Source organism: Gorilla gorilla, chromosome 9 (genome assembly GCF_029281585.2).
Source record: "Gorilla gorilla gorilla isolate KB3781 chromosome 9, NHGRI_mGorGor1-v2.1_pri, whole genome shotgun sequence".
NCBI classification, from domain to species: Eukaryota; Metazoa; Chordata; class Mammalia; order Primates; family Hominidae; genus Gorilla; species Gorilla gorilla.
The window spans coordinates 136142990-136157745 of record NC_073233.2 but is presented as its reverse complement, the minus strand read 5'-3'; the positions used below and the strand labels follow the sequence as shown (position 1 = coordinate 136157745).

Below are 14756 nucleotides of genomic sequence, written 5' to 3'. Positions count from 1 at the left end.
TGGAGCTGGAAGCCATTATCCTCAGCAAACTAACACAGGAGCAGAAAACCAAACATCACTTGTTCTCACTTATAAGTGGGAGCTGAACAATGTGAACACATAGACACAGGAAGGGAACAACACACACTGGGGTCTGTCAGAGGGAGGGGGAAAAGCATCAGGAAATACAGCTTATGCATGCTGGGCTTAAAACCTAGGTGACGGGGTGACAGGTGCAGCAGATCACCATGGCACGCATTTACCTATGTAACAAACCTGCACATCCTGCACATGCACCCAATAACTTAAAATTTAAAAAAGAGAAAGAAATCACAGCCAGTTCTCATTTGTGCTGAGGGGAATTCAGCAGGGGTAACCAAGCAGAAGCCAGGGCTCCCTGCTGAAGCCACAGTGCAGGTGTTAAATGTTTGGTGATTGCCCTAGTAATGCACTGTGTGGAGAGGCTAAAAACTGCTTTCTCCTTTGAGATCCCCTTGATGCCTTATCTTTCCAGGCTAAGTCAATCCCCCATTTCCTCCGAAATGTGTGTTATATTCTGAAGTGGAAATACTCTGAATTCCAGTTGCAGCTAAGGGCTTACTTGAGCATAGAAGAGGTTAAGTCTTCCGACTTAGGTCTCCTTTGTGGCTATTTGAAAAAATTCAGAGATGAGGATCTCCTTGAGCTCAGGAGATTGGTTTCCCAGGGGGAAACCCAGAATCAGATTCCTGCACTGAGCAGACTTTGCATGGCTTCCCATGACCTGCTGCTATCTCAAGAATTTTTAAGTACTCAGAGAATGCCTTCCTGTTTATAGTGAAAAATAATTCAAGGTTTGAGGGATTTATTACTCAAGGCTGAAGGATAAACTTCTGCATTCTTCATTTTGGACCAAGGTGGCTCTCCCTAGAGCCTCTCAGCACCCTTGTTTCTTCTGGGCCGCACACTTCTTTTTTCAATAAGCTTCTGAGGCAGATAAGAAGAGGTGACCTCTGTCTCTGTCCACTCTTCTGAAAGGTGGAGTCCAGAGAACAAGTCTTACATTTATATGAAATTGAAATCATTCATTGTTTAAAAGGCATTTATTGAGCATCTGCTGTGTGCAAAATATTGTTCTTTATGTTGTGAAAAATACAAAAAATAAAAACCCAAAACAGAAAACAACCAATCAGAATACATTATCTCTTTCCTCAAGGAGACAATACAGGAGAGAGGAAAAAGATGAATAATGTTACATCTCAAGCCAAAAGCCTGGACACTACCTTGTGAATTCCAAGGGAGACATTCAAGGGTGTGGAGAAAGCCCAAACATGCGAGGGCAGAATGTATACTTTATTTATCTCTGGGGTAAACAAAGACATGGAGGCAAAGATATTTTGTAGGATAGTTCAGGCTGAGTCCACAGCATACATGTTGTGGAGTGCTGGGAAATGAGATTGAAGGTGGAAATGGTAGACTGAGGCTATGCTGTGGCATGTTTTGGATACAGAATAATACTGTCCTGCCCAAAAATCAGCATTCTTTGATTGCATGAAGAAAGTGGAATTTTATGATTAATCTGGTGCAGTTAGTAGGAAATCAGAAACAGGAAACTGACGCAGCATGGTCAGTGATGATAATTTTAATACAGGTATTAATATAATACACTGGTTAATCTTCCTAAGTCCTTTATAATATATAGGGAAGACATTATTGTCTACACTTTACAGATGAATACATTGAAGGTCAGAGGGGTTAAATGACTTGTTAAAAGTTACGCATAAGAGCCGGGTGCAGTGGCTTACGCCTGTAATCCCAGCACTTTGGGAGGCTGAGGCGGGTGGATTGCCTGCGGTCAGGAGTTCAAGGCCAGCCTGGCCAACATGGTGAAACCCCATCTCTACTACAAATACAAAAAAAAAAAAAAATAGCCTGGTGTGGTGGCACACGCCTGTAATCTCAGCTACTCGGGAGGCTGAGGCAGGAGAATTGCTTGAGCCCGGGAGGTGGAGGTTGCAGTGAGCTGAGTTCATGCCACTGCACTCCAGCCTGGCCTACAGAGTGGGACTCTGTCTGAAAAAACAAACAAACAAACAAAAAAACAAAAGTTACACATAAAAGGACCAGCCTTCACTTAGACCCAAGCTTCTTTACTCTCTGTGTGTCTTTGGTATACCAAGTCCATCTTGTTCCAGAAACAACTAATCAGACCTCTTCTAAAATGTTCTGTAAAATTTAAGTTTTTGCAAACATAAGGTGGCTCTTGATCCACAGAGGTGGGAGGTGGGCATAATTATGCAAGATATCTTTGCAGAGATTTTTTAAAAGCAGAGGAAATATATGCTGACTTTCTAAATTCCACCTTTTTATTTTTTAGGCAAGGTCTAATTCTGTCGCCGAGGCTGGAGTGCAGTTATATAGCTCTCTGTAGCCTTAACCTCCTGGGCTCAAGTTATCCTCCCACCTCAGCCTCCCGAGTAGTTGGGACTATAGGCTTGCACCACCATGCTGGCTAATGTTTGCATTTTTTGTAGAGATGGGGCCTTACCATGTTGCCTGGGCTGGTCTCTTATTCCTGGACTCAAATGATCCTCCTGCCTTGGCCTCCCAAAGTGCTGGGATTACAGGTGTGAGCCACTGTTCCCAGCCTAAATTCCACTTCTTGAATAGTCCTGTCCATTTCAGTGTCTTGTGATGAAGAGATTTTATTTGAAGACTAGTGAAAATATAGCGAAATTCATTCAGTGCTGAGATGCTCCCTGCTAGTGAGTAATTTATAAAGGCAAGTTATTTTTCTTAGGCGAATAGGGTGTGACTGAACAATTATTATAACACTTCTGTGTTCATAGATCCAAAGCTACAGCTTTTCTTATTGCTAGAGGTGGGATGTCACATCATTGTAACTTGGCAACTGATAAGTTTACCAAGTTCTATTCAACATAACTTTTTTTTTCTGGCTTCATTTATGATGCAAGGGACCGTTGGGACTCCAGGAGGAAAAGGACTTTTTATCTAGAGAAAAATTTAGCTTATTTAGAGTCAGTTCTCTCTGGGGTTTTAGGAAAAACATCCAGAGTTGCCATGATTTGCCTCTTCCAATACTTCCTGGTTGTAAAACTTTCTTTTTAAATAATCTCTTCTACTCTTCCTCTTCTCACCCTACACTGTGCCCACCATTACAGATATATGGATATAAACTCAAGGCGCACATGAGCTGCTGAGACAGGGAGAGAATTCTATTCATTTGGCAGAAGTGGATTAAGGAAGAGACAGAGGCAGTCGGTTCCTATGACACTCACCAGAGGCTTGTTTTCTGGTTTTCAATTTCCCTTTCCTTCTTGTTTTTTTCTTGGCCCTTTCACCCCCTCACCAAAATTATTTTCGTTTCACACCATTTTGGATATTGTTCCCTCTCTGTATTCTGGTATATTCCCAGATCAAGTCAACAGCTAAGAAAATATCTTGTAAGTCATTTTCTCCTTATTGTGAATTCCAGGGACTGAAAGACCAACATGAAAAGATTCCAGACACCAGGAAGACAGTGTCTCTACTTTTAATTCATTGTTGATTAACTTGTTCATTGAAGACCTGAATTCTGACAGTAAAAAAAATTATTCTTCTCTAATAACTATTTTCAGACATGTTCTTTTGTATCTTCCTTTCCCACTTCTTATCACAGCTCAAGCATATTTCATAGATTTGTGGTCACATTCTGGGATTGCTAAATCCATTGAAACCTCAAATCTCATATGCAATACTATTTATCTGCTCTATCCAAATTCAGATTTAACTCATTGTTCAGGGATCGTGTGTGTGTGTGTGTGTGTGTGTGTGTGTGTGTGTGTGTAGGGAGGGAATGTTTAATTTTCCATCATTCCTTTACTTCCTCTCTCTGCTGCTTCCGACTTCCCAGGGAGAAGGAAGGGAAAGGGATGAAGGGTTGGAGACAGGTGTATAGAAGCTGTGCTGGCTACTGCTGCACTCTCTCCTTTACAATGGTAGCTACTCCAGACAGTCTCCTGCCTTAGGAATGCACCATAAAAGAAGCAGTTATTGGTTTCCATTCTAGCCTATAACCTTTAAACCCCAGTGCATGCTTATCATACCTGGGTGAAATTTCTCAGCTCAGCAGCAGTACTGATTTAAGCATAAGTGATTCTGCAGCTCTGCTTCATTAGGCTGGTGAATAAGTTGCCAATCTTCTTGAGGCACTTCAACTCCATCTCTGTGGAGACCCTCTTGAAAAATCCCCCCAATGGCAAGGAGAGGAGAAAGGCCAGAGCGTTTCTCTCATGCTCTTCCTACTCTAACAACTCTCATTTATGAATTCCTTTTAGATTTCTGGCCTTGCTTTGTAGAAGCTGGTTGCTTCTCCAGAAGCTACCTGGCTTGAGGGGCACAGGACTAATATTACTATTTTTTATTAAGCCCTAGAAGGTATATGTTGTAATTCCAAGATATTATCTTTAGGAGAAAGGGGCAATTATCTATTGCCCCTTAATTTGGTGCTGATAGAAAAGGAAAATTCTATTTAATATTCTGTTTAACATTCTTGTATTCTCAGACCCAATATAATGTATGGCATATAGTAGAGGTCTGTTCAATATTTATTTACTGAAGGAATGAATAAATGAATGAATAAAAGAAAGATCAAATAATTAAAACTGAAGAAAAAGGAAAATCATTCTGGTTCAATGGTCCTAAAATTATATTAATGGCAATCTTATTAGTTATCTATTGTTGCCTAATAAATTTCTCCAAAACATTTATTATCTTAGAATTTGTGAGAGACAGGAACTTAGGAGGAGCTTAGCTGAATGGCCTGGATCATTGTCCCTCATGAAATTGTGGGTAAGATGTTGGCCAGAGCTGCAGGCATCTGAAACCTTGACTGGACTGGAGAATCCATATCCAAGATGGTGCACTCACAGAGCTGATGTCTCCACCACATGGCTTCTCCATAGAGCTACACACAATGTGGCAGCTGGATTTCCTCAGAGCCATAGTCAGAGAGAGACAGAGACTGTACCAGAAGCTGCAATGTCTTTTATAACCCAGTGTTGGAAGAGACATAATTGCCATTTCTGACATAGTCTATATTTCACACAGGCCAACTCCAGTATAATGTGCAAGGTGACTACACAATAATGTGAATAGCAAGAGGCAAGAATCATTGAGGCTCATCTTGGAGGCTGACTATACCACCACAGACTATTAATATGTTTTAACCCTTTGAATGCTCATAAATTCAACAGCACAGAAAAAACAGACCAATTCCTTGAAAACCACCAGCCACCCAAACTCAGCCAAGATGAGTTTGCCAATCTGAATATTTCTATAACCATTAAGGAAATTCAATTTGTAATTAAGATGTCCTGAAGAAGAAATGTCCAGGTCCAGGTGGTTTCACTGGAGAGTGCTACCAACTTTTAAGAAGGATTGACACCAATTTTAGGTAATATTTTTCATCTCATTTTTTGAGACTAGAATTACTCTGATACCAAAAACTGAAAAGAAAATACAAATTTAAAAAAATAAAGAAAACTATAGGCAATTATTCCTCATAACAAAAATCCTCCACAAAATATTAGCAAATCAACTACAGCAATATATAAAATGAATTATATACCATGACTAAGCAGGCTTTATTCCAACTATGTGGGGCCGATCTAACATTCAAAATCGATCAGTATAATTCGCCATATCAACATGTTAAAGAAGAAAAATCACATGATCATATAAATCAATATAGAGCAAAGCATTTGACAAAATTCAACATCCATTCATGATTGAAAAAAATAACTCAGAAAAATAGGAATAGAAGGGAACTTCTTCAACTTACTAATGAGCATCTATAACTCAGAAAAATAGGAATAGAAGGGAACTTCTTCAACTTACTAACGACCATCTATTAAAAACCCTTTATCTAACATCATACCTAAGTGTAGATGACTTTCTCACCAAATTTTCTCCCTAAGATTAGCAACAAGGCAAGGATATCTATCCACTAACCTTAATCAACATAGTACTAAAAGTTTCAGCCATTACAATACGGCAAACGAAACAAACAGGTTGGAAGTTTGTAAAGTAAGAAATAAAACTGTCCCTATTTTCAGATGACATAATTATTTACATAGAAAATTTCAAGGAATCTGCCTCCCAAAAAGTCCTCAAGTTTTCAGAATACAAGATCAACACACAAAAATTAGTCACATTTCTGTGTACTAACAACAAATACCTGAAAATCAAAATTAGACACACAATTCAAAACACAATCTTTTACAAAATAACTCTAAAGAAAATGAAATACTTAGCTATAAACTTAACAGGATATGTACAATCTCTTTATGCTAAAAATTATAAAATGCTATGATGAAACTTAAAGAAGAGCTAAATAAATGGGAATACTGTGTTTATGAATTGAAAAGACTCAAAATAATACAATTGTCAATTCTCCCCAAATTGATCTATAGGTATAATATAATTCCTATCTAAATCTCAGCAAGACATTTTGTAGACATACACAAGTGTATTTGAAAATTAGTATGAAAAGACATATAGCCTAGAAATGTGAAAACAATCTTGAAAGTAAAGAATAAAGTGGGAAGAGGCACTCCAGCCGATACAAAGGCTTACTAAGGCTGCAGTAATCAAGACAGTGTAGAATTGGTGGAGAGACAGACATAGATCAATAGAAAAAGAGCAGAATAGATAATGCAGATGCAGACCTAAATATGCCCATATGATTATTTAAACTTTTTATTTTGAGGTAATTATAGATTCACATGCAGCAGTAAGACATAATAAAGAAAGATCCCATGTAAACTTTACCTAGTCTTCCTCAATGGTAACATCTTGCAAAACCATTGTATAATATTACACCAGGATATTGACATTGATATGGGCAAGAGATAGAAGAGTTCTGTCATCACAAAGGTCCTGTATTGCTGTTTCATAGCCACAGTTTCCTACCACCTCCCTCAGTCTTTGAAAATCACCAATCCATTTTCCATTTCTCTAATTATGTCACCTAAAAAATGTTGTATAAATGAAATCAAATAGTATGTAGGCCTTCAGGGCTGGCTTTTTTTTTTTTTCTTTCACTCAGCCTAATTCCTTGGATACAAATTTTTGCATGTATCGGTAGTTTGGTTTTTTTTTTTTTTTTTTTTTAAATCACTGGGTAGTGAGTGTTTCGTGCTGTGGATACAGCAGAGTTGGCTGAACCATTCATCTGTTGAAGGACATCTGGTTTGCTCTAGTACTTGGTCATTATGGATAGAGCTGCCCTAAACATTCATATACAGGTTTTAACCACCATATTGATTTAGGTTGAACAAACACGTCTAAGGAAATGTTTCCATTTGTGGAAATATCTTCAGTAATTATAAAATATTACTGAGATATTTAAGAAGTTACAGGGAAGGGAAGGTGTTCCAGAAGATTTTAAGCACTCTTCTCTTTAATCCTTGTGAGAGGTGACAACATGCTGGCGGCCCACACTTGCTCTCAGCGCCTCCTCGGTCTGGGCGTCCACTCTGGCCGTGCTTGAGGAGCCCTTCAGCCCGCCACTGCACTGTGGGAGCCCCTCTCTGGGCTGGCCAAGGCTGGAGCCTGCTCCCTCTGCTTGTGGGGAGGTGTGGAAGGAGAGGCATGGGCGGGAACCTGGGCTGCGCATGGCACTTGTGGGCCAGGGCGAGTTCCAGGTGGGCGTGGGCTCGGCAGGCCCTGCTTAGAGGCAATGGCCGGCACCACCGGCCCTGGGCAATGAGGGGCTTAGCACCCGGGCCAGCAGCTGCAGTGGGGATGCCGAGTCCCCCCAGCACTGCTGGCCCACCCATGTCGTGCTCAAATTCTCGCAAGGCCTCAGCTGCCTCCCCGTGGGGCAGGGCTCAGGACCTGCAGCCTGCCATGCCCGAGTCCCCCCGCGGTGCACTCCAGTGCAGCCTGAGCCTCCCTGACGGGCGCCGCCCACTCCTCCTTGGCTCCTGGTCTCATCCATTGCCCAAGGGCTGAGAAGTGCAGGTGCACGACATGGGACTGGCAGGCAGCTCCACCCGTGGCCCTGGCGCGGGATCCACTAGGGAAGCCAGCTAGGTTCCTGAGTTGGGTGGGGACATGGAGAACTTTTTTGTCTAGCTGGAGGATTGTATATGCACCAATCAGCACTCTGTGTCTAGCTCTGGGTTCATAGATGCACCAATCAGCACTCTGTATTTAGCTAATCTGGCAGGGACTTGGAGAACTTTATGTCTAGCTAAAGGATTGTAAATACACCAATCAGCATTCTGTGTCTAGCTCAAGGTTTGTAAACACACCAATCGGCACTCTCAAGGTTTGTAAATGCACCAGTCAGCACCCTGTGTCTAGCTCAAGGTTTGTAAATGCCCCAATCAGCACTCTGTATCTAGCTAAAGGTTTGTAAACACACCAATCAGTGCTCTGTGTCTAGCTAATCTGGTGGGGACTTGGAGAACTTTTATGTCTAGCTGGAGGATTGTAAATGCACCAATCAGCACTCTGTGTCTAGCTCAGGGATTGTAAACACACTAATCAGTTCCCTGTCAAAACGGGCCAATCAGCTCTCTGTAAAGTGGACCAATCAGCTCTCTGTAAAATGGGCCAATCAGCAGGATGTGGGTGGAGTCAGATAAGGGAATAAACGCAGGCTGCCCGGGCCTGCAGCGGCAACCCAGTCTTTGTTCTTTTACTCTTTTTGATAAATCTTGTTGCTGTTCACTCTTTGGGTCCCCACTGCTTTTACGAGCTGTAACACTCACGGCAAAGGTCTGCAGCTTCACTCCTGAGGCCAGCGAGACCACGAACCCACCGGGAGGAGTGAACAACTCCAGACGCCCCGCCTTAAGAGCTGTAACACTCACTGTGAAGGTCTGCAGCTTCACTCCTGAAGCCAGCGAGACCAGGAACCCACCAGAAGGAAGAAACTCTCAACACGTCTGAACTTCAGAAGGAACAAACTCCGGACACACCATCTTTAAGAACTGTAACACTCGCGGCAAGGGTCCACGGCTTCATTCTTGAAGTCAGCGAGACCAAGAACCCACCAATTCGGACACACTCGTGCCTCTCCACAGGCCTCTCCTTTAAACTCTTTCTTCGTTCAGATGTCCCTGACACCCCATCCTTACCCAACGTTCCTTGAGACACCTTATCTCTTTCCACCAGATACTGAAGCCTGCGTGTTTAGTTCCCTTCTCATGTCTCTCAAATTCCAGTTAGGAAAAAGAAGGATGGATTCTGATTCTGTTTGGATTGATGAAGAAGAAAAGGAAAAGAAAACGGTTATCTTCAAAAGTTATCTGATTTCCTACTAAATTCCTAAACTCAAACATAGTTCACCAACATTGCTGTTAATTTCCTTCCAATGATGTGTATCTAGTTTGCATAAAAATGTATTATCCATTTATTAACATGGCTTTTGCCTTTTTTGTTGTGAAGGAATAACCAAGATTTAGTTATTCTAAAAGTATGGATACCTATATCTTGGCCTTAAATTCATTTTAAGGCTTTATTACATTGACTAAAAATGCCTTTGTCTGAGTTTTTTAGATAAATGGCACAATGCCAAAACTTAATCTAGCATTTTACACATAGATTCAACTCAATAAACATCTGATGAATTAATACTCCATTTTTTTTATTTTTAGAGCATAGTGGGGATTAGGGAGATAGTGAAAGCAATTTATAGTGCCACCTGAGGCATGGTGAAGAAAGCAGGGAGCTATTTACAAATATTTTAGAGATCATATGTGAAACTAGGATTGGATTTATAGAAATGATAGATTATCATACGTGTCTTTACAGAGCAGAGAGACGGTCAATGGATGGAACTATCAGGTTGATAGACACAGGCTATCTCGTGAAAGATCTTTCCAATAATGAGCTATTTAGAACTGAGAATCCACTGATATTTGAAGCAGTAATCTACCCATCATCAGGAATATTCTACTAAAAATTTCAACATTAAGGAAGAAGATATTGTGGCATTGAGTGAAAAGTAGAGCGACATAATCTTGAAGGCCCATGCAGTTCTAAGATTCTACATGGTTATGCCCGTTGATTTAAAAAATTCTGTAAATTTTTTAACATTCAAAAATGTGCATAAATGTAGACTTGTGAACAAGTTCCTATTAAAATATTCCTATACATAATGCCATTGGAAACAAAGTCATGTGCTCAATCACCAAGTGGTTTGGGCATCTTTAACTAAATAAACCGAAAACTAGACGCATGAAGAAAATATTGACATGGACTGGTAGAAGTGTAAAATCTGTTACAAACGCTGACAAATTTCAGAGCATTAACTCTATTTTGTGGAATCCCTAATGTTTTATTGAAAAGGGAATATTCTTTAACTCAACACTATACTAGTTGTTATGGTTAGTCTTCTGGTTAACTCAGCTAAAAAGCAGGTTGTTTAATCAAACGCTAGTCTGGGTGTTACTGTGAAGGTATTTTGCTGATGCAGTTGTCTTTAAGTAAAAGGTATTACCCATGATAATGTGGACGAATGTCATCCAATCAATTGAAAGCTGAACAGCACAGTAAGCTGAACCATTCATCTGTTGAAGGACAGCCTAAGGGATACCCTGGAGGAGGAATTCTGTCTCAAGGCCCTAGCATCAAATCTGTAGCATCAAATCCTACCAGAGTTTCCACACTGTGAGCCTGACATATGGGTTTCAGACTTGACAGTCCTGACAACTGGGATGAGGCAACTACTCAATCAATCAAACAAACAAAGGTGGGTTGACATATTCTCTTGGTTCTTTTTCTATGGAGGATCCTGACTGATACACTAGTTCTCTTATGTCCACTACTGAAATGCCTGCCTTAGGGAGAAGATGTTGTAATTTGATTGGTATATTCCAGAGTGTACTGAAGTCAAAATCATGATTGCATTAAAATGTTATACCTCTCTTTACCTCCATTTATATTTCTTTTGTGCCATACCTTCATTTATGCAAGCATTTTTTGCATTAATTCATCTTTATATGAGCCAAATGATTGTAGTCATTTGTGGTGGCCTAGTTCAAGAATTTGACAAGATTACTCACTGTCGGACATAGAAAAGATCTTAGAAATCAACCAGGCCAAACTCTCACTTAATAGACGTGGAAGAAAGATAGCAAAATGATTGCTATTGCTAGTACTGGGCTGAGCAGCCATGTTTCACACACACAATTTTATCATTCTACTCTGCCTTCCTCTTCCTCCTGCCAGTAGTCTCCTCTCTCCCCGAGAAAATGAAAACTGACTGATTTTGCTACCATAGGGTAAACCAAACTAGCGTCTGGAATGAGGACAGATGATTATGGATGGAGTATACAAAATCATGAGGAACAGAAGTTGCTACGTTCTATTCTGGATTCCTACTATGAACAAAGGCATTCAAGTCTCCAAAATTAGGGTGACCAGCCACATCCTTTGGTTTCTGGAGCCCTCTAGGAACTCTGGCACAATCAAACTAATACATTAGACTTGAAATCACATATGGTTCAAATATGTACCTTTCTCTGTCCAAATATGAAGCATCCAAGAATGAAAAAGATCTTTTGCTTCCAACAGCAACTGGTAGAATTTGTTTCCTCTCTAAATATAGTTTCATTTTTGAAACAAAACCAAGAGATTAACAAACAGATTATGATATTTGTACAGAAAAAGTGAAATGCAGTGTCTTAGATTTGATGCTGAAGTGGGACATCGGCTTTCTTCTTGAAAGTGTGACTCTTCATTGTATATGGTTGCGAATACTCTTCCAGCTGGCATTTTATACCCTGATGTTACTCATTTTTTATTGGGGAGCACAAATTTGGGTTATGAGGCAAATAAGTTCTTAATGCCTAGAAATAGATTGAAATACAGTGCTATAGATCTTACAACATTTTCCTACAGAGGTTAAAAATATTCAGAGATTCCTGAGTTTTAGTCACATGAAATTTTGCGCTTACGCCTTTCTCTCAATTTTGCACATATAATCCAAAAAATAAATGAATGACTCCAAATTAATGTCTCTAAAAGGTTGCTAGACATAGTACCTCATTGGATCTCGATGTTAACCCTATGATGCACATTAGGCTGAAAAAACTAAAGCTACAGTAGAGAGTTTTGTGATTTCCCAACATCAATTAACTAGTGATCAGCAGAGTAGGATCTTAAATCTATGTTTTTTTGTCTCTAAATGTCATGTCTTTTGATTAAGATTCTTAGCCATATAGATTATAAAAAAGAAAAGTTAAACAATGGAACCACTCTATTTCTTATTTATGATTTGATAAAGATTGGCTCTCCTGGAATTTAATTTTCAGTGTCTAAATTTAATATCAAGTTTTCTAATAAAGTTTTATTTTTATATCTGTGGAATGCATGTCTGCCATAAATGTTGAGCAATTTCCACACTGTTGTAAGTAATGAATGTGAAATTCAAGTGCTTCTGTGATTTATGCCAGGTTGTTGGCATTCAACCATGACTCACAACTCCAAGCCAGCAGTTCTAAATCTCTCCAGTCCCACCTTTCAGTTGGGGAGTTCCCAGGGTTAATGGTCTTTGGAGCCAATATGCTCCCTGAGTTAGCTTTGAAGGTGATTCATTGCTCTGGTATGAAGTTTGAGGACCAGCCAGTTTAGGTGGATTCCATTCAGCACCCAGTTCAACAGACAACACAAGACTGATTCAAACCCTGGCTCTCCCACCTACATAAATGTTACAAAATCAACAAACATTCACTTTACAATAATTTGATTTGCATTTTTAATTCAGTCATCCGTTATCTACATTGGACAATGTGGAAAAGAAAAGTTGACTTGCTTATTACTGTTGGCTTATGCTGGCAGGAGGGTTAATCTTTGCCCAGAAAGTGTACATGTCACAGCTGAGTCAGTCTATCTGTCTAGAACACTCCTCAACACTTACGCTGTTACTTGTCTGAAGAAGTCTGTTTTTCATCTTCTGTTGTGATGAATGCCCATATTTTTACTCAAACTTGAGCCTTTTTTCAACCAGTAAAAATAAACCTTCTTGTCCTAAATGAAAAAGACCACCTCAAAAGATGGTTCAAAAGGCATCTTGGAAGTCAAGTAGCACTTACGCAGCATGATTTGCTTGTATTACTGTAAGTGACAATGACTCAAAATCATATGGATTAAATTTTCTTACAAATAAATACAGGGTCACTAATATAGAGTTTGGTTTGTATTTTGCCAATACTACAGCAACTTAATAAGGATTCGTAGCCTTTCTTGAACCAGAAGGATCTGCTGTTCAACAGCAGAAAGTAAAATGGATCACAAATATGTAATGTTCCAATAGATATCAAGGCATTCTAAAGTCTTTTTTAAAATTAGGCTAGCTGTTGATTTTGGTTATAGTTAAAAATTTGCAAATGCTGTAATTTTTAAGTTAACATAAACAAATACTATAGTGGTTAATTAAAACATTTCTTTTTTCATTAGAAGGCATTGCCAGTAATGAAACTAGGGACAAATATATAAGATGAAAAGGGACAAAGAGCAAGTCACTGACAAAGCAAAACAAGAATTGAAAATTTCTTCTTCCAAGCCCCTTACTCATTTTTTGCTTTCCAACTTCATCTAGTGATTAAAGATAACATAATATTAACAGTAACACATAAGATGAAAATAGTACTAAATGCAATAATGCAACCTTAACTAAATGTAAAAAAGTAGCTTAATATCCATGCTTAGAAATGGATTGCTTAATGATTCAATAGTTGGACTTGTCCAGCTAAAACATAGGCAAAATATGGTTCTAAACTGGAGAAATTATTATCTGAAGATAATTGATAAGATCCTCCTTTTTTCAGCCATGTCACCAGTTATATGCAAATAACTATAGGTTATAGTGAATAATTCAACTTCATCTGGATAATGCTGAACAAAACTCTAGAGAGGAATTGTAAAAATCGAATGTTTTTATTTTTATAATTTTGACTCAAAGCCAAGTCTTACAAGATTTTGCTTGGAATTATATTCGTTTTTGCAAGCAAAGAGTTCCCTAGGCTTTTAGATTGGCAGAGCTAGTAAAATACTGTTCATCTGAGGCTGTTGAATCTTAGCATTCTAAAAAGTTCCAGTCTACTACTGCTGCTAAACTTAACCTCAGGTGAGCCACACCACTGAGGCATGAGGTTCACTATTCTTTCCAGTGTATGAAGTGAAAGTTCCTTCTGCCTGTGGTTTGACGAACACACTCAGACAGGATCAACCTGAGTAAGTCCAGTTCTTTAGCTTTTCATTGCTTTACCAATTATTACTTTAGTGCTTACCAGGTATTCAGGTACGGCATGAGGTCCAAGCAATATTTTTAGTTCCAGGGAACTCAAAGTCTGGTAGTGCAGAGAAATGTTGAAATAAATAATTATGGTCGAATATGAATCTATAATAGAAGTAGACATAGAGCGCTGTGGTCTTTCAGAATTCAGAATGACTAGTTATTTGAGGTTGGAGTTGGGGCGAGGCTGTATCAATTGTCTAGTACGGTGTAACAAATCATTCCAAAAAAGAACCTTCAAACAAAAGGTATTGTTCATGATTTTGCTCTGGGATCTGGGCTCAGCCACACAGCTCTTCTGTTGGCATCTCTTGGGATTACTCATAGTGTTTTGGCTGCAGCCAGAGGATCCAAGAAAGTTTCCTTCACATACTTGGCAGTAACATGGAATTTGCAGCTGAGTGTCTTGGCTCTCCTCCATGTGGCTTTTCCAGCATATTGACCCAGGTTTTTAATATGGGGGCAGCAGCTTTCCAAGAGAGTGAGA

General features: G+C 39.4%; 1 long non-coding RNA gene across 1 annotated transcript in view; it reads right to left on the bottom strand.

Moving 5' to 3' along the window:
- The window catches only part of LOC115936185 (uncharacterized), a 32289-nt gene extending 17848 nt beyond the window's left edge, over positions 1-14441 (bottom strand). Inside the window, exons 1-3 of the long non-coding RNA XR_004071746.1 lie at positions 14265-14441; positions 11490-11571; positions 9108-9222 (exon numbers count right to left, since the gene is read on the bottom strand). This is a non-coding gene — a long non-coding RNA (uncharacterized lncRNA). The remainder of the gene's footprint in view (positions 1-9107; positions 9223-11489; positions 11572-14264) is intronic.
- Between the last annotated feature and the right edge of the window lie 315 nt (positions 14442-14756).